The sequence below is a fragment of the Podarcis tiliguerta genome (assembly GCF_965153285.1).
Source record: "Podarcis tiliguerta genome assembly, chromosome: 1".
Taxonomy (NCBI): domain Eukaryota; kingdom Metazoa; phylum Chordata; class Lepidosauria; order Squamata; family Lacertidae; genus Podarcis; species Podarcis tiliguerta.
The window spans coordinates 51791456-51811195 of record NC_139534.1 but is presented as its reverse complement, the minus strand read 5'-3'; the positions used below and the strand labels follow the sequence as shown (position 1 = coordinate 51811195).

At 45.7% G+C, this 19740-nt stretch overlaps 1 long non-coding RNA gene across 2 annotated transcripts in view; it reads left to right on the top strand.

The window, feature by feature from the left end:
* The first annotated feature begins 4919 nt into the window (after positions 1–4919).
* The window catches only part of LOC310678197, a 31711-nt gene continuing 16890 nt past the window's right edge, over positions 4920–19740 (top strand). Inside the window, exon 1 of one of the 2 annotated variants that reach the window (XR_014511685.1) lies at positions 4920–4988. This is a non-coding gene — a long non-coding RNA (uncharacterized lncRNA). The remainder of the gene's footprint in view (positions 4989–19740) is intronic. The other variant, XR_014511686.1, reaches the window with a different exon arrangement.

Sequence of the window (19740 nt, the reverse complement as noted above, 5' to 3'; positions counted from 1 at the left end):
AGATAACGATACACATTCTTACTCATGATCTCTGATTCTATTTTTGTAAGCAACAAAATTCTTTCAAAAAAGTCAGTGCTTACAGTTCATGATGTTTATAACTATCTTTCCCATGAAAGCTGTGTTCTGAGAACTGAATCCACCTCTGAAACCTCCATGTATATTATCTGCTTACTATAGCTCATTATGCATGTATGTCAGAGAAGATTTCAGTTGAAGAGATCCACACAAACCATGTTTGCTTCCATCTTGGGCAGTCCCTGTCCCGCTGGATGGGATTTCTTAGAATAGTGTGTGGACTACTCATAGGCTCTGCCCCCAAAGCACATACAACTCAGCACTATGCAAAGTTTTGACAGATTTGTAACGTTCATTCTATTTCCCCCCAATTTATATGCTTGCTTTCCAGTGGCTGGTGTCTATAACAGTAAATACCACAACAGGGAAGAAAAAGAGAGCCACAATTCATGTAGGACTTATGGCCCAGAGACTGCCCCCCAGGAGGGTCTAGCCATGCTAGACTCTAAAGTATTACTGCTTACATCAGTAGGGTGGAGAGAAGGTCTGAGAGACCTTTTTTCCAATCATTTAAATTAGTTGCTATCTAGAATGGCAAAACTCTTGGGGATGGGCAGAAGTCTTTGCACTCTAAGTAACAGGGTTATTACTATGGATATATGAAATACATTTTACCAAGTTAGGCCTCTGGTCCACTATTGTTTATTCTGACTTGCATAGGGTCTCCAGCAACATAGTACCCAGATGTGTGGCCTGCATTGTAGAGTGCTTATGAGAAAAATTGTGGGTAGGCAGCAAGCAGATGGTTCAGGGTAGGCATCCCCAACCTTCGGCCCTCCAGATGTTGGGGTTGGGGATGCCTGGTTTAGGGCAAGCTTTTCCAGACTTGGGTATTCAGCTGTTTTTGGACTACAATTCCCATCATTCCTGACCACTTGCCTTCCTTGCTAGGGATGATGGGAGTTGTAGTCCAACAACAGCTGGAGACCCAAGTTTGGAAAACCCCAGTTTAGGGACTAGAAAACTTACTTTAGAATGAGGAGCAACCTGTGATGCTGCCTGAAAATGTTTGCTGTGAACCAGAAAATAGTGGGTCACTGATGTTCCACAATGCAGGACAAGGAGGACTTTTGGCACAGTCAATAGCAGTGTGGGAGAAATTGTATGATGCGAACTTGTGTAATTCATAGTATCATACAACTCTGATGAAGTTTCACCTTCCCCTTGGAGCCTTCAGAGCCAAGCGAATCAAGGTGGGGTCCATTGTTTTGGAGGAGTTCAACTTAAGCATTCATGGCAGAGACGCAAGAAAATATCTGAAACTAGTTAGACTTCCCTGTGCATCAGATAAATTGAATAGGAAAAGCAGCTCAGGAACCGAAGGAATAGGCTGTGAATGGGGTGCAGGGAGGGAGGATTGTTGTTCTGAGCTGTTGACTGCATTGGGTAATGGCAGCCGAGCTTTGGCTGAAGCATCTTGGACCTGGACCAGTTCTACCTTGAGCATTGCACTTCCTGCTGCTACCCAGCTATTACTTCATAGCCCATGAATGTGTAAATAAGCAAATGCTCAGACATCGATGCATCCACTGCTGACCCTGGACTTTAAGGCACGGAGAATCTTAAATAGTGGAATTCAGGAAACTGCAGGAAAACTTTTATTGCTTTTTATAGTATAATACAGAATTGTAGAATTGGAGGGCACCACAAGGATCATCTAGTCCAACTCCCTGCAATGCAGGAATTATTATTTATTCAATTTACCTGCTCTAGGTTGAAGGAGGATTCTACTGCTTACAGCAGGCTGGGAAAGAATAATAGAATTGCAGAAAGGGTGGTGAAAGAACTGGGCAGGAATCACAGCAGCTGCCTCAGATATTTATGAAAGGTATCAGCGTTATCCCCGAATAAGGGCCTGGCAACTTGGTCTCTGCTGCGGTCAAGAATATGGCATGACAAGGTCTATTTTATATAAGAAGCCTAGTCCACGGGGCTGATTTTCAAAAAAAAAATTTAAAAAGGAATTTGCTGAGTATTTCTCATGCACCTGACTATTTCAATCACTGAATAGTGATTGAAAGAGGAATTATTTACTCACCTTTTGCCGGGGTGGGGGGCACACCTCTGCTCCACTGGCAGAATAGCAGCTGTATCCAATGCGCGCTCAACCCAGGAGGAGAGATTGGGAAGGCATGCATGTGGGAAAGAGAAAAATGCTGTAATGGCAGCAGAGACCCCTGCTGCATCTCAGGAAATATTGGCCATGCCCACCAACCAGGGCCCGCTTTCTATATCCTCTTCTGTTGTCCTGGATTTTACCGGCCAATATCAGGGTGGGGGTGGCCCAGCATCAGGAGCTGACTGTCAGGGCCCACAGGCTCTGGAGGGCCAACAAAGACATGTATTACATTGCCATATGCCCAGGAAGCAAAACATGGCAGCAGCCACAGGTACCAAGGGAATAATTCTAGGGCACTGTCCACAAAACCAGTGGCAAACTACTTGCAATGACCTTCCTGAAAGAAGATGCACCAGGGCAGGGGAAGAAAAGCCAACTGGACATCCATTGCCACAGCTGCAGGAAGTGGTGTGTGTACGGACAGGAAGAAGATACTTCATGAGGCCACTGGAGAACATTCCCAGTAGCAGGAGCTAGGAAGTCCCACACAGTGCCACACTCACTCTGGCTGCCCTGGGCTTGGTGAGGCTCACTGAACAATACTACCAGAAAACATGTATTGTTGGGGAAGTTGCATTTCTGGTGTCTCCATATTGTGGCATGTGTGAGAGAGGTGTGTGGTCCACATGATCCTCTACAACATGACCCTGAGTTGGAGGTTGGCCATCATGTCTGCAGTGTTGGGCCAGGATGCTCCTGGGATCACTCTGGTTGCTGAGGGGAGGCCAGCACCACACCAAGGCCAAGATCCTGGTGGTCTGTAGTGACTGCCATCCCACCCACCCCAAATGCTTCTGGCCCCATGACACAGCATTATTGGACTGGCCTTAGAGTAAGGATGTAGTAGCTGGGAGCAGCTGGATGTTAGCTTGTTGCGCCAAGGTCATTGGGTGGGTTGGGGAGCCCATGGCATGCCAACCAGGTATTGCATGGCTGGAGGTGAGCAGCAGAGGATGGAGATCCAGCCACTATGGTTCTGGGCATGCCAGGACAGTTGAGGACAGGGGTTGCCCCAGAGATGTCCCCATCATGTCAGGCGAGCCTGAGAGAATCAGCTGTGGAGAAAATGGCAGCCTAGACATACCTGCTGCCCAACGATGTTCTGGACATTGACATGTTCCTTGGACCAGTGAGGCTTTCACCAAATCCTATAGGCCCCCTAACTGGTGGACTTTCAGTATAGGATTGTGGCCTAAGAGCCTTTTTGTTTGACGTCAGCTGCATCACCAACCTGTTTTCTAAATATCCATCTCTAAACTAGTGCTTTTCTACCAACAAGCAGGATTCAGAGTCCAAGGATAAACCTCTGTGTTATACCTCCACACCTCCAGGCTTACTAAGCCCCTTTCAGATAGAGCAGTATGCAGATGGATATACAGAGATTAGCTATTAAAGGAGAAGAAGAAGGGGGATGATTTTTTAGTTCAAGAATGCCAGCTATTGAGTACTTTTAGCAGTCTTGCTTTTAATCAATAAATTAGTATGGGTTACCAATATGTATTCTCAGGACGTTTAATAAAGACAGCAATTTATCTTTATTAACAAACACCAAAAATAATATAATATTTTGGAAATTATGTTAAGCTCTTCGTCTAAATCAGTGTAAGTCCAGGACTTTGTTTCAGCCAAAACTCACCAAAACTCAGTTCCAGCACCTCTCAGGTGGTGCCATTGCCATTCTAAGAGAATGGGGGCGGTGTTCATAGTGAGTTCCAGAACCCCTTTTTCTAGAAAAATAGCATTGTGTAAGTCCATAGATTGATGGACTATCAGCTACTGTAACGGCACCAGGATCCATATAGTTTGGTTTGATTTAGATACCAACTGTTATGTGTACAGTGGTACCTCGGGTTAAGTACTTAATTCGTTCCGGAGGTCAATTCTTAACCTGAAACTGTTCTTAACCTGAAGCACCACTTTAGCTAATGGGGCTTCCTGCTGCTGCTGCTGCTGCTGCTGCTGCTGCTGCTGCTGCACCGCCGCTGCGCGATTTCTGTTCTCATCCTGAGGTAAAGTTCTTAACCCGAGGTACTATTTCTGGGTTAGTGGAGTCTGTAACCTGAAGCATAAGAAACCTGAAGTGTATGTAACCCGAGGTACCACTATAGTTACCATTGACCCATCTGCTTCCCAGAGTTTTCAAGTTGTACCAGTGGAGATTTTTCCCAAAGCAAATGTTTGCTTCAGGGAAAGGGTTTTTCCTCAAGACCACAGCAGGAGAAGAAAGGGTTAAATCCCCCCTCTCCATCTGCTCAGGTGTCATCAACTGTTACTCTCTCAGCCCTCAGGGAGTCCTGCGTCATGCTGGACCTTGAAGAAAGGTAGTTGCAGGGAATACTTGGGGGTGTAGATGTGGATAGAAAACAACAATCCATATTTCCAACCTGTGCTTTATTTTTTGGACTGCCTAATCAGTTAACGTGTCTGGGACAGAGGACTGATTTAGGTTGTGAGGCGGAGGGATATATTTTCCAGTTATTAGATGCAACACCCAAAGCTACTAGTCATATTGTGGAATTCCCTACCATGGGGGGGAGGGATATATTCATTGGTAGATTGTTTGAAGTACTATGTTTGGTTTCTAGAAAAAAAAAGATATGCTGAGAGTTAAATCTGTCTGGAAACACCAACCATATGTGGAGTCTCTCTGTAACTGTTTATTGGGAAATGCACTCTGCACCTGCTCAGGGAAATTTTAATCTAGTTTTGCCATCTGTTCCTTGGTTGAACCATGGCACTGAAAACCCATGCTGAGCCCCAGTCATTCCCGGCCACAAATTAAGCCCTGTTTGTAAGTATTTTTAGCTCAGTGCAGGAGAAGAGTGTAGATCTCTAGTAGTTTATTGCAGCTCTTGGTTTCCAGCCTGGTATGGGGGTTGGATTTGGTTCTAATGAAAACAACGCTCAGATTCCCTGCTCCCCTTCCTTTTGTTTATGCTTTTTGCAAAGTAAGCAACTGTAGCAATTCCATTCTCACAATCCTTTCATAAATAAATTAAAAAGAAGCGGATATCAAAACATCCAATTACAGAAAAAACCCACTGAGTCATTTGAGATAACATCCAGATCTGTCAGTGTAAAAGATGGGGCAATACTTGGATTCCAGGCACAGTCAGTTTGGCTTCCTAAGTCCATACTGTTCAAGGTCAGGGTAATTATTTGCAAAGTACAAGGCAATGAGATGTCTTTCTTTCTTTCTTTCTTTCTTTCTTTCTTTCTTTCTTTCTTTCTTTCTTTCTTTCTTTCTTGTCTGACAGTCAGTCTGTCATTGTGCTTTCCTGAAGTTATGCATAAAGCAAGTAAAAGAACAAAAACATAACAAACATAAAAAAGATAGGGTGTGTGTGTGTGTGTGTGTGTGTGTAGTTTCTGTGCAACTTCCATCTCAGCCCAAGGCAGATGCAAAAATGATGCTGAAACAGGCAAGTCTTCTGTGGTTGGTGGACAGAGAGGGAAGTAACCAGATGGTTCTATCTAGGAAGGAAGTTCCACAGTGTTGGCTGAACCACTGCTGAGAAGTCCCTGAATCCCTCCCCTCATTTATTGACTTGATCTGATGAAAGGGCATGATCTCCACCCAACCTCAGTGGACAGGGAGGGCTGCATGCAGAGAATATGGTCTTCTTGGCACACAGGGCTCGGTCATTTATGTTAGGAATAGGGAGCCTGGTCCCCTCCAGATACTGCTGCCCTACAACTCCCATCATCTCTGACTATTGACTATGTTTGCTGGGGGCTGATGGGAGCTGGAGTCCAAACAACCACAGGTTCACCACACCACATCTGCTTTAGAGCTCTAAAAGATGGTTTGCTGAAGAGGCTAGAGATTCTCTGTTAGAGATCTCCAGACATAACTACTTTCCCCAGGGAAGTGGGAATAACCAGCAAGCAGACAAACAGCACAACCCTAGACACATTTCCTGAGAAAGCAGCTCCATTGAATCCAGTTGGGCTTCATGACAAAGTTAATAATAATATATGGAGAAACATCTTAGTTCATATTATGCAGTCATTTATGCATAGCTCAGATTTCTGTCTGTATTCACAACTACTCAGCAGTGAAACATTCCTGAGCTTTGTACCATGTGCATGATGTATAAAGTGCATTGTTAGAGACCACTTGACGTCTGTCATGCTGAGACAAGAGAAATTAAGTCTGCAGCTCCACAGGCACATACCTTCACATGTGGTGGGAATGCCCCAAAATCCAACCCTTCTGATCAGCAGTCCTATAAGAGACATGCAAAATAACTAAACAGGTATTAGAATTCACCCCAGAACGGGCCCTACTGAACATTTTCCAAGATAATAATGCCCACTCACATTATAAAGAGCTTATAACCCACCTACTCTCAGCAGCCAGAAGCCTCATAGCCAGGCACTGGAGAGACCTGCCAGAAGTGAATATGGACCACTGGTACTGAATCACATGGGAAACAGCCTTACTAGAAAAGCTAACCAACAGTCTGAAACTGACAATTGGGACACATAGAAGAGGATGCCTTCACCCCAGTATGGCTCCCCTTTATTACATGCACAGCCCAACAAGAGAACAACAAGAACCCACCAACAACATACAAATCAATACGGCTCTACATACAAATCAATAAGGCTTACTTGACACAACAATCCCTCCCTGCCTCACAAATGCAAACAAACCTCACTGCAGCCAACTACAGACAACCAACCACACCCTGCCCCCAATCCCTCTCACTACTAAGGAAATGTAATAAGCATATAGAAGGAGAACCTACCCAGTTGACACTGACACAAAACCCACACATATACTAGGGGTTGAATCCTGACAAGACAGAACTACTGTTCTTGGGGGACAGGGGGCGGGCTGGTGTGGGGGACTCCCTGATTCTGAATGGGGTAACTGTGCTCCTGAAGGACCAGGTGCGCAGCCTGGGAGTAATTTTGGACTCACAGCTGTCCATAGAAGCGCAGGTCAATTCTGTATCCAGGGCAGCTGTCTACCAGCTCTATCTGGTACGCAGGCTGAGACCCTACCTACCCGCAGACTATCTCGCCAGAGTGGTGCATGCTCTAGTTATCTCCCGCTTGGACTACTGCAATGCACTCTACGTGGGGCTACCTTTGAAGGTGACCCGGTAACTACAACTAATCCAGAATGGGGCAGCTAGACTGGTGACTGGGTGCGGCCGCCGAGACCACATAACACTGGTCTTGAAAGACCTACATTGGCTCCCAGTACATTTCCGAGCACAATTCAAAGTGTTGGTGTTGACCTTTAAAGCCCTAAACAGCCCCGGTCCTGTATACCCGAAGGAGCGTCTCCACCCCCGTTGTTCTGCCCAGACGCTGAGGTCCAGCGCCGAGGGCCTTCTGGCGGTTCCCTCATTGTGAGAAGCCAAGCTACAGGGAACTAGGCAGAGGGCCTTCTCGGTAGTGGTGCCTGCCCTGTCGAATGCCCTCCCATCAGATGTCAAAGAGATAAACAACTACCTGACATTCAGAAGACATCTGAAGGCAGCCCTGTTCAGGGAAGTTTTTAATGTGTGATATTTTAGTGTATTTTTGGTCTTTGCTGGAAGCTGCCCAGAGTGGCTGGGGAAACCCAGCCAGATGGGCGGGGTACAAATAATAAATTATTATTATTATTAGGGACTGGAAAACCAAGAAAATATTTAATAAAAATTATTTTTAAAAAGGAAGAAATTAAGTCTGCAGCCCTATGCCTACTAACCTGGGAATAAGAGTCACAAAACACAGTTTGATTTACTTCCAAGTAAACATGTATAAGATTGTGCTGTGAAATGTGAAGTGCACACAAACTTTTGCTATCAACTCCTCTGGTAGGAAACTGGCCCTCTGATGAATTTATCCTGTTTCCTTATTAATGATCTGGATTATAGTGTTTCATGACCTTTCTACCCTGTTTGCATTTGTGTGTGTGTGTGTGAGAGAGAGAGAGAATGAGAATGTATCAATGTTCAAATTGGCGCTGTGGGTTAAACCACAGAGCCTAGGACGCTGATCAGAAGGTCAGTGGTTCGAATCCCCGCGACGGGGTGAGCTCCCGTTGTTCGGTCCCTGCTCCTGCCAACCTAGCAGTTCGAAAGCACGTCAAAGTGCAAGTAGATAAATAGGTACCGCTCCGGCGGGAAGGCAAACGCCGTTTCCGTGTGCTGCTCTGGTTCACCAGAAGCGGCGTAGTCACGCTGGCACACATACTGTATGCCGGCTCCCTCGGCCAACAAAGCGAGATGAGCACCGCAACCCCAGAGTCGGCCACGACTGGACCTAATGGTCAGGGGTCCCTTTACCTTTACCTTTAATGAAACCTAAAGTCAAATCATGTCCCCTGTATCTTTCTAAAACATTAGTTGAGGGGCTCATCACAAAGTTAAGGGGTTGAGCCTCATTTGTGACACACATACCCAAATAATTTGACCATTGGTGTGTGTGTGTGTGTGTGTGTGTGTGTGTGTAGAACCAATGTGCAGTGGTTACAATGTTGGATAGTGCTATCTAAAGCGAGCCTGAAATTGTCCCCTCCCCAGCATAAAGCTCTTTGGGTGGCCTTGGACCAGTCAGTACCTCTCAGTCTAACCTGTCCCACAGGGTTGTTGTGAGAGAGAAAAATGAGAAGTAGGAACCAAATATGTTGTCTTGAACAATTTAGAGGAAAGGTGGAATCTAAATGTAATAAACAAAGTGTTTCTGACTGTTTGCTATCCATTGTTAACATGTTATGCATCTGTTGAGTTGGGCTCTAGTCCATGAAGGCTTATGCCATGGGTAGGCAAACTAAGGCCCGGCGGCTGGATCCGGCCCAATCGCCTTCCAAATCTGGCCCGCGGACAGTCCGGGAATCAGTGTGTCTTTACATGAGTAGAATGTGTCCTTTTATTTAAAATGCATCTCTGGGTTATTTGTGGGGCATAGGAATTCATTCATTTCCCCCCCCCAATATAGTCCTGCCCCCCACAAGGTCTGAGGGACAGTGGATTCCCCCCCCCCCGCTGAAAAAGTTTGCTGACCCCTGCTTTATGCCATACAGTGGCGGAGCATATGCCCGCACTGCCCGGGTGCCCTTCCAGGTGTGGGATAGCCGCTTGGGTGCCTGGAGTGGCGTGCGCGCCCTGCAGCCAGGGGCGGAGCAAGCCGCCGATGGCAGACATTCGGCGCACCACCCACCTGCAACTCCCAAGCCTCCCCCAGCTGTCAGAGGAAGGGGGAATGCTGCCATCAAAGCGGTGCAGCTCCCCCCTTCCCCCAACAGCTCAGGGTAGGCTTGGGAATTGCAGGCGGGTGGCGCGCCAAATGTCACCCCTCTCAGCGAAGACACCTGGGTCAGACCACCCCCACCGCACCCCCCTTCCTCCGCCCCTGATGCCATAATCAATCTGGTAGTCTTTAAGAGGCCACAAGAAAATATTTCTCTCTCTCTCTCTGCCTCTCACCTTAATAACCCTAAGTAGGATATTCTTTTCCTCACGTGCCACTGACAATAAGCAAGAGGTCAAGCCTAGGACAAATTGGTGCTTAGTGTGTGTGGAAGTCTCCACATTTACATGAGACAGCAGCAACAGGAGCCCAATCAATCAGCAAGTGAGCCGTCCAGGCAGAACAGGCTCAGGATGTTTACAAATGAATGAGCAGTAGGTTTGAATGCTTTGCTGCACAGTGATCATTTCCTCTCCTGTTAATGAAGTTTCCCCCACCCCTGCCCCTGAAAATGGAAGGCTCAAGGCTCTTTGTCAAGACCTGCACTCTCCCCAGCTGTTCAGGCCATGGCTTTGCATTAGTGGTTAATCTGGCATTAGTGTGCGTGTGTTTATGTGTTTAGCTGGTTCTAGGCAATGCTCAGAGAAAGAAGTGAATGGAGACAGCCTTTTTCGGGGGCGGGGGGCGGGGAGGGTAACAATGGTTCCTAGCAGAGGATTTCCCAGTGCAGTGACTGCGTAGTAGAATGATGCTTCAGGCTGAAGTCTGGTCCCATCTATTACGTTTCAAATCCACCAATTTTGGTATGAAAAAGCTTCAGGTGTGAGGGCAATTTGTGCCGTTGCTGCCCAACCCTAGCAAATCAAGGCCTCGTTCCCAGTGCAGTCAGGTGGTGAACACCCTGCATATAGAAAGCCAAAGTGTGAAGAGTTCTACACTAGCCTTCACTATGCTTATTTTCTATGTGCAGGGACTATGTCATATGAGCTTCTGGGCTTATCCACACTTCCTTTTGTCCCACTGCTTCCGACTGCCCTGTAGTGCTCAATCACAGCAAATGGCAATGGCAGCTTTCCCCGGATTGCCATTTGTTCTGATTTATCGCTGATGAGTGGGTTCTTCCTTGGAAAGAAGCAGGGCAAGGAGAAAAACGGCTTGTACCCGTGTTTCTAGGCATGGCAAAAGCAGAGGTGTTGACCAGCCTTCTGTCTGCATTCTGAAGTGGCACAGCAAAAACAGCAAATCCCTTACATCCTCGCCTGCAATTTGTAGGAACCAGTTCTCTAATAGGGATGAAGCCAAATGCAAAAAAGGAGAAATACACACTGTAAGGAAGATGGAGATGCTGCCAGTTTTGACAACAGACATCATACTTTTGATAATGCAGATTGCCATTCTTTAAAGACTCTGAACCATTTATTCTGAATCATAAATGCACATAAAATACTTATATTCATATTTCTATACCCACAGGCATGGAATTATAAGGCTGCCAATCATCCACCCAGTGCTCCAAGGCAGGATCAGACAGATTCATATCATTACTATGGTCTGATGAATTTACATGGTAAGCTTTGTTGGGCTTCTGCTGCTGATAAGGATCAAGGCAGATCCAATGCAGGAGATCTGATGGATGCCCCCCCCCAGCTTTTAAACTCTAAAGTAGATCTTGGGGTAGGTTTTTAATCAGAGCCCTGGTTGTGGGAAGGAGTGTTTAACCCCTTCCCCTGCACTATTTCCCCATTGAAGTTGTGCATGCGCGCGCACACACACTGCCCCACTAAAGGAAAGGGAGTGCCTATCTTTTTTTCAACCAGTGGAGCTAATAGCAGCTGAGTGGAGTGATTTCAATCAAAAGGATGCTTAAAACACCTCCTCCCCCTGCATTGCTGTTCCAGTCAAAACTGGTTCCCATACTTTGCAAATGCTGCATGTGGCCTAGGACTTGCCGATCGCATGGTCGGCGGTTCGAATCCCCGTGGCGGGGTGAGCTCCCATCATTCGGTCCCAGCTCCTGCCCACCTAGCAGTTCGAAAGCACCCCTAAGTGCAAGTAGATAAATAGGAACCGCTTTCTAGCAGGAAGGTAAATGGCGTTTCCGTGTGCTGCGCTGGTGCAGGCTCACCAGAGCAGCTTTGTCACGCTGGCCACGTGACCCGGAAGTGTCCTCGGACAGCGCTGGCCCCCGGCCTCTTAAGCGAGATGGGCGCGCAACCCCAGAGTCGGTCATGACTGGCCCGTACGGGCAGGGGTACCTTTACCGTTACCTTTACCGTACTTTACATTTTAAAGAAACCAACAGCAACATATATTCAAAAGTTACAATACAGTTACAATGCAATCAATTTTCAATCAATATATCCCCTCCACAGACAACTCTGGTGCTTTACATTTTAAAATAAAAATAATGATTGGGAGTTTCATGATTGGATCTTCTGCATCACATCTGTTTTGGCTGTAAGTGTAATGACTGAGCAGCCCCCACACCCTTGAATTGTATGGGAATTCGAAATGGCAGGAAGTCACCCGAATATTTGCATACTTATGCCTAAGCATTTACACTACATTTGTAGTGATTGGTGATTTTTTAATAAATAAAACAGCCTTCTTTTTCTTCTGCATTAGTAGCAGGACTTCCTACATTCCCCCAGATTTCATTTACTGGCAGTGTGCAGCAGCTATAAACAACACCCGGAATCAGACAAATCATCAGTTCTCCCCCCACCCCACAAGCTGTTCAGTGTGAAGCAAACCTCCCTTACATCCTGGTGCAGCATAAAGATACACTTGATGTTAGGAGCAAAGGTCCCAGTGGTGGACCTCAACAGGACGGTTCAAGGGGGCAGATGATGGACATTCTCCCCTACCAGGCACTCTTCATCCTGAAAAAGGATCATGGTTTTTGTGCCATGGAAAATGTGGTTTGGTGACTCATTTTTAAGGAGGGTGAGATTCAGAACCAAGCCAGGGCTAAAGTGCCAGGAACTTTTCATCTGTCCACTGAGTTTGTTTCCATGCAAACCAAGATAAAGGCAAAGAGCTCCTTTCACCATCAGCAGTATGGGTAGAATTTCCCACTTATTATGCACCCAGAGGCTCGAGCCCATTTACCTATGGTAGAAACAACAAAGACGTATAAATCTGAAAGAGGCTCTGTTGCTGTTACAACTGAGTGCGTGCAGGCTTAAAGAATCCTACCCATGTGGCCCGGAAGAGGATTAAGTAGATGGACACATTATGGTAGACTCTAGAGGAAGGATCTTTGGGATCAGAGGCAATGCTGGGGGACATTTAAAAAGCCTTGCGGGCTGGATTTGGTCTCCATGCCTTGTGTAGAAGCTTCTCCTAAATGGGCCAATGGCCCCCTTTGTGCCAGCAGTTTATTCTGATCCCATGTTCTGCTGCTGATACATAAGAAATGGGGTTTGGCTCTTTGAAAACTGACCCCAGTCTGCATATACAATCACATTTAGAGGTCCCTTGACCCTGGTAGGAGTGAGGCATAGCCATGTTAGTCTTTTGCAGCAAAGCCATCGAAGAAACGAAGACCAACACATTTATTATGGCATAAGCTTTCATGGACCACAATTAGCCTAAGTATTTGTGTTGGATGGGGGGATTGTAAAATGTTAGGTCAGTGGAAAATGAAATGCAGTCAAATACAAACAGTGACAGCTGCATCCTTAACAGTGATACAGTACTTGATAAAACAGGTTTTGATTACACAGACATTCTGGCATTGGTAAGCCAAATAATTGGTAAGCCAAATAATGTGTTTAAAAATCCTTTGTCTCGTTTCAGAACACAATAGCATCATTCACCCAGTACATCTAGTGTATGCTCTTTCATTCTTCGTTGCTTTCCTCCCTCAGCCCCTAAAATTACAGGGCTCATGGCTGAAATGATACAGTTTGCTTCTCTGCCTTTGTGCAGAGAATCAATATGAGCTTTAGCCAAACCTCATGGAAATGCTTCACTTAGCTTTGAAGGAGGCCCTCTGGAGGGGAACTTCAAACTGACAGGAGAAAGTAAAGAGTGTCAAGTCAGAGGGGAATAACAGAGAAGGGGCCTCAGAATCCATCGATCTTTCATATTTTTCACAGTCTAATCCTTTGCACAGCTAATATCATCAGTTTTGATTGTGTCAGATAGTTATTCTTTCCCTCCTCCCTTTCTAGGGTGTGAATAAAGCAGGAACTAGTTTTTTCTTCTTATGCAGAATGGCCTCAATTTATCTTGCTCCAGGTTATCCTTCTCCAGTGATTAATCGCTCTCGTTGTCCAGGGGTCTATGTTTCACCAAAAATGAGATGTGCTTGTTATGTTAGATCATACAAACCTGTTTTAAATGATGATGAAGCCTGCAGATTATGTAAAGGTTACAATGTTCAGGTTACAATGCAAGTTATATATCTTTTTTAAAAACAAACAAATTCCAAATCCTCCTTAGAAAGGCTCAAGCATTATAACTCCTTGTTAGATAATAGCATGAAGTACAAGAGCAATCAAGAAGCAACTGGAGACAGCTTTTTCTCCTCTGCCCCAGTCATTCTGATTAAGTCGGCATCATCACTTATCAAACCAGTTGGCTGAGCTTGCCACCAGATGTGACAGGCAGGTGTCCCCAACAGACAAACCATCTAACAAACAGATGTGGGGATTGGGCATGCATGTGTCGGATTCCATCCCATTCTTCCTCCCCTGTCCCTAATATCAAATCATTTATTCTGCATTTTCATCCACTAGGGAGAAATAAATGGGGGGGGGGAATCCCTCCTCCTCCTCCAGTCTGCAGCAGCTAATTGTAGTGGGGCGGGAACCTCATTAGGGATTCCTTTCTAAAAATTGTGAATAAGGCATGCTCCACATGGCCCAGGGAGTGCCTGCTTCCTGATTGGTTAGATTTTGCTGCAGTCTATTCCGAGCTGTCGTTTAGTGACTGAAACGTGCACCACACTTGGAGGCTGGGCTGGGTCAAAGACTAATGGATAACAGAACAGCGCCTCTGCTGCAGTTGTGGCACCCTCTCTGAGGAAGGTGTGTGCATATATGTGTGCGAGAGAGACAGAGAACGAGAGTGAGCCCTCATTGAATAACTAAAACCTTGAACAGATCTGTGCATGGCTGCACTCTGTATTCAGGCAGAGACCAAGGAACGGGATTTTCTAACGAAAGCATTCCTGGTAGCCATAGTAACATCCCCATGGTATCATTTCCAGGCATCACTCTTTAATTGGGTATCTCCTTGGCCCCTGTCACTGGAATGTCTGGGTATCTCCTGGGTGCTTATAATGCAAACAGGCTGTGTGCTTCAGCTCTTTCACACACCCCAAGGAGCCAGGGGCTGGGCTAGACAGCAGGATGCTGGATGCTGCTCTGGGTTTGTGGACAACATGGAGCAGAGCTCTGTATCCATGTCTGAGTCCTTAGATAGCTTCTTCTCTCTAAACAACAGTGACTCTTCTGCACCTTAAAGACTTGCACAGGGCATAAGCTTGGGTTGGCATACATAACAGGTGGGGAGAGGGCAGCTGTTATTTCTAGAGCACACACATAGTAACAAAATCTAAAACATGGAATCTGCCTTCTGGTTCAGAATTTAAGATAACACTAACACAAAATAAAATGGTGTAATTTAGGCTGGTGGTCTAAGAACAGGTAAATCTGTACTTAGAATTATCTAAGTACAGGGGTTTTTTCTGGTGTAAAGCTTTCTTTTGCAAGGAGAAGGGCAGAGTACGGACAAAGGAAGGGCCATAGTTCAGTGGTAAACCATCTGGTTTGCATGCAGAATATCACAGGTTCAATTCCAGGCAACTCCAAGTAGGGATGGGAAAGACCCTGGAAAGCCACTGCCAGTGAGCATAAACAATACTGAACTAGATGGACCAGTAGGATGATTCCTATGTTCCAGCCCTGGCTACATGGCCTCCAAACTCTGCTTCTCTATTGTGTGAATTCAGTTCTCCACTGCTCCAAGAGGATGCACTCTCCAAGACACCAATTGAGAGTGCCACTCACCCTAACCTCCCTTTACTAGAAGCACAAGTGCCAGCCTCATGCCACCGAAAGGCTGGGTTTCCAAGAGCTGTAAAACAAACCAGCCCCTGTCCATGGTGCTGACGTCCTGGCTGACCCATATCACTTAATCCCAGGACACTCTTAGGTCACTGAGTGGTTTATTCAGCAAAGCGTTTTCTTTCCTGGGCAGTCACACAGGAGAGCTGGTATGTAATGGCTATTTATTACATACCAGGGCACTTTTTATCTCACTTTTCCATTTTAAAATACTCAGAGTGCCTAACAGGGGAATAACGGCACACATTACATCAAACACTACCAAAATAGACTAAAGATTGCTTAAAGCTCAAACACCACAGTGCAAAACACCCACACAAACAGAATAAAATTCAGCAAGCATCCTTAGTACTCTCTTTTTAAAATGTAAATCAGATCAGTCAACTCACAGCCTGTTGAAAATGATATGTTTTTTATGCCCTCTGCTTGGGCAGAGATGGGACCAAGCAGACATCCCTGTGGAGTGTGTTTCATAACCCTGTCAAAACAACAGAGAAGATCCTGATTGATCTAGGCCCATGGGCTGGACTGGATTGGATCAATCTGTCACTCAGTCCAATCTTATCCGAGTGTAGAGAATCCCAGGCAGAATAAAAGAGTTCTGCCTTTAAAGTGTTGTCCTGAAAGAACCTGTTGTCATGACTCAACGCTGAGCTGCAGCCAGGGCTCTGACTCAGCTGTATTGGGAAGACCAGCAGAACAAGGTGTTGAATCCAGACCTGGGCCCTGATGCCAGAAACCCTGTGAGCCAGATGCCTCCAGACTGAATTCCTTTTAAGTCAGATTCTCTTCAGTCACTACCTCCCTTTATATCAGTGGCCTCCTGCTCCCTAGCGACCTCTCACTAGTGCAGGCAAGGAACAAGGTGATTGAGATTCTAGGCTAGAGGACTGCTCCTTTACAGCTCTCCACTCTACAGGAATGGGGCAGAACCTGGGGGAGTAATTCAAGAAGGTTAAAAGCAGGGGTCAGCAACCTTTTTCAGCTGTGGGCCCATCCACCGTCCCTCAGACCATTTGGTGAGCCGGACTATATTTTGGGGGGCGGAAATGAAGGAATTCCTATGCCGTACAAATAACCCAGAGAAACATTTTAAATAGAAGGACACATTCTACTCATGTAAAAACACGCTGATTCCCGGACTGTTCGCGGGCCGGATTGAGAAAGCGATTAGGCCGCATCTGGCCCCTGGGCCTTAGGTTGCCTAACCATGGTTAAAAGGTTGCAATTGCATTCCAGACTGGGGCACATGCAGACTGTTGCTTCCCATCCCCCAGTGGATTCTCATTACATGTTAGCAAATTTAGGTTGTGCAATTAAAAGCTGTCTTGGAGGTCTTATGCAACATGCCTGCTCTCCCTCTAATCCCCTCCCCCACATTGTGTAATAAGGAAAGTGATGGGGAAATTCACTAGAAAGTGCGAGATACCATTTGCTTGGTGCTACAACATTTAATTTCAACAAATACTTGGCATCATCTAATCTCCCTGCAAACAAATCAGGATGAATGCTGAATAAATGGGTTGTCTGGAAGTGACCAAATTGTCTGATTGGGGGTATCCAAGGACCTGCAACTCCAGTCTGACCAAATCACCCTCATGCATCCATCATGACCCATAGGCAGTCAGGACAGAAAGAGCAAGAAGGTGCAGGTCTTCAGAGCTGTACTCTACCAGCATGCAGTGCTAGCTTGTGTGCAAGAGAACAAATGTTCCTAAAAGTCCAGGTCTTCTTTAGTATGTATCCCCCCCGCCTTTTTTAGTCGATAGTGGACCATTTTGATTGCTTTTGCAGCAACCTCAGCAGGTGATTCTTAATGGTGCCTTGTCTCTTCTATCAAGGAAGGGCATAATCAAATTGCACAGATGGCAAAAATCTTAGCGCCACTGAAGTGAAGAAGAGCCTTTTATTGATTTTAGCAAGGTGGAGGGGGGCTCCTCCAACAACCCCTTTCCTCTCTCTCTCTCTCTCTCTCTCTCTCTCTCTCTCTCTTTCCAGTTCAGTGTGATCACATCTCCTTACAAGATGTATATCTTTTCACCTGCTGTTTGACTGGCTTATCATATTAGTAGGCAGAGATTTTAATCTGGGTTTCTCATGGATAAACCCAACACTCCAGCCACTTCATCATTCTGGCTCTCCACTGAGTGTCTTTAACCTCTAACATTTTAAGAAACAGGGTGGGAAAGACCTGTCTGGATTATTACCTATGTGGTTATAGTGTTTACACATTTCCCACTGATATGGGGTGATGATAATAACAAGGGGAAACACCTCACAGATCTCTCTCTCTCTCTTTAGGAAGGACCATTGCTCTGTGGTGCCTCCCAGGTTCAATCCCCAGCATCTCCAGGTAGGGCAGGGGGAAAACCTCCTATCTGAAACCATGGGAGAACCATGACCAGTCAATGTAGCCAGTACTGAGCTAGGTGGACCAATAGTCTGACTAGGTATAAGACATTCTCTCTCTCTCTCTCTCTCTCTCTCTCTCTCTCTCTCTCTCTCTGCCCCCCGCCCCCTGCCTTGGAAAAGGGTGTGTTTTTTTGCACAAATGCAAAAGGTCTTGTGTGATTTAGCTAGGATAATTCTTAGTATTTGATCTCCATCCATAATATATATATTTTTCTAGCCCACCTTTCCTCCAGAGAGCTCAAAGAGGTGTACATGTTCCCCTCTCCCCATCCTCACAATAACCTTGTAAGGTAGGTCAGGCTGAGAGATGGTGACTGGCCTGAGGTCACCCCACATGATGACCGAGAGGATATTTGAATCATTTGAACCATGGTCTCTCAGAACATACCTTCTTTTATTCTCAGCATTGCTGAGGCAGCTTACATTACAACTGGAGGATGAAGACCCCTGAAGGAGATGCGCACTGATGCCAGCATGTGCTAAGTGGCCAGCATGCCCTCAAAGCATGTTTCACTCCCCAACCCAGCCATGCTGCCTATCCTGAACATGGTGACTGCCCCTTTAAGAGGCAACTTCAAAAGCATCTGCTGCTCTGTGCTTATGTCCTAATCAGCTTATTGGCTTGGATCAAGTGTGGATGATTGTGTGTGTGTTGTGGGGGGAGTGGAGGTGAGGGATTCCAAGAGAAAGGGCAGCTAGCAGTGATGTCAGCAAACACAGAGCATTAGAGTCAGGATGGGGTTTTCTCAAAGGAAGGAGAGAGAGTGATTATAGTGTTCTGAACATAACTCTTTCTCTCTGTATGGCACACTGTGATCTGGACTGTGTGGTCTAATAAAGCTAGGCACTCTCCATTCAAACATGGTTAATGGGGGAATGATTTATTAACTTGCACAACTTGTTCAGTTCGCGGGGCTTTCCTTTTCCTAGAGCAGAACATGGATTATTATTATTTTTTAAATGATGTTGGTTTCAAATGTTTTGTAAGTGCATTTTCTTTCATGTAGAAAAAACAGCCTTCCATTAATATTACTAGGTCAACAAAAAATGAGAACCAAACTCTTCACTCCTAAATATATAGGAGTAATTCTATGTATTTTTTGGCTTATATGCTTGCTCCTTATTTTATTTTTTCTGTAAGCATTAGCCTTACTAAATATTTTGTACACTGCTTTGTGATGTTGAAAGTCAGTATAGAAATAATTTAATAAATTTAATAATTTAAATTAATAACATACAGAAAAACAAGAGGTGTGGAAAACCCTGCTTCACAAATACCCCAAAGATATCTGCTGCATCAAATAATGCTCGGAGCTCTAGCTTCAGCAAGTTTAAATGAGCATTCCCAACTGAAGCAACACCTGTCCATGAGGCAGAATGGTGAGCATTAGTGGAGGCAACTGGAACACAAAGTGGGGAAGGAGGAGAAGGAAATGGAAGCTGTGTCCTGAAAGGAGCCCTTGAAATGAAAACAGCCACCATGCAAAAAGTACTGTGCAAGTATGGTCAGTTAGCAGGGGCCTGGCCTTTCAGGACAGATGATTAGAAAGAGCAGAGAACTAGGTGATGGTTGGCAGGCAGGACAAGAGGGTAATGAACAGAAGCTGGGAGCAGCTGACACTGCCAGTGTCAGCTTGGATAGAGGCAATCATGGAAGCTGGCTTGCACCTTTAATCTACTGGCTGGCTTTTTCAGAGAGCACAGATCCCCTGCGGAGGGGAGGCTACCTTAGGAAGCTAGGAAATGGTCTGATTCTGGTTATTCATTTATTTATGCCAAGCAAGGTTATCGATCCCTATGGAAACTTTTGGAACAGCCTGAGCAAGCTCTGGTAATATTAACAAGGAGCTACAGCAGCTT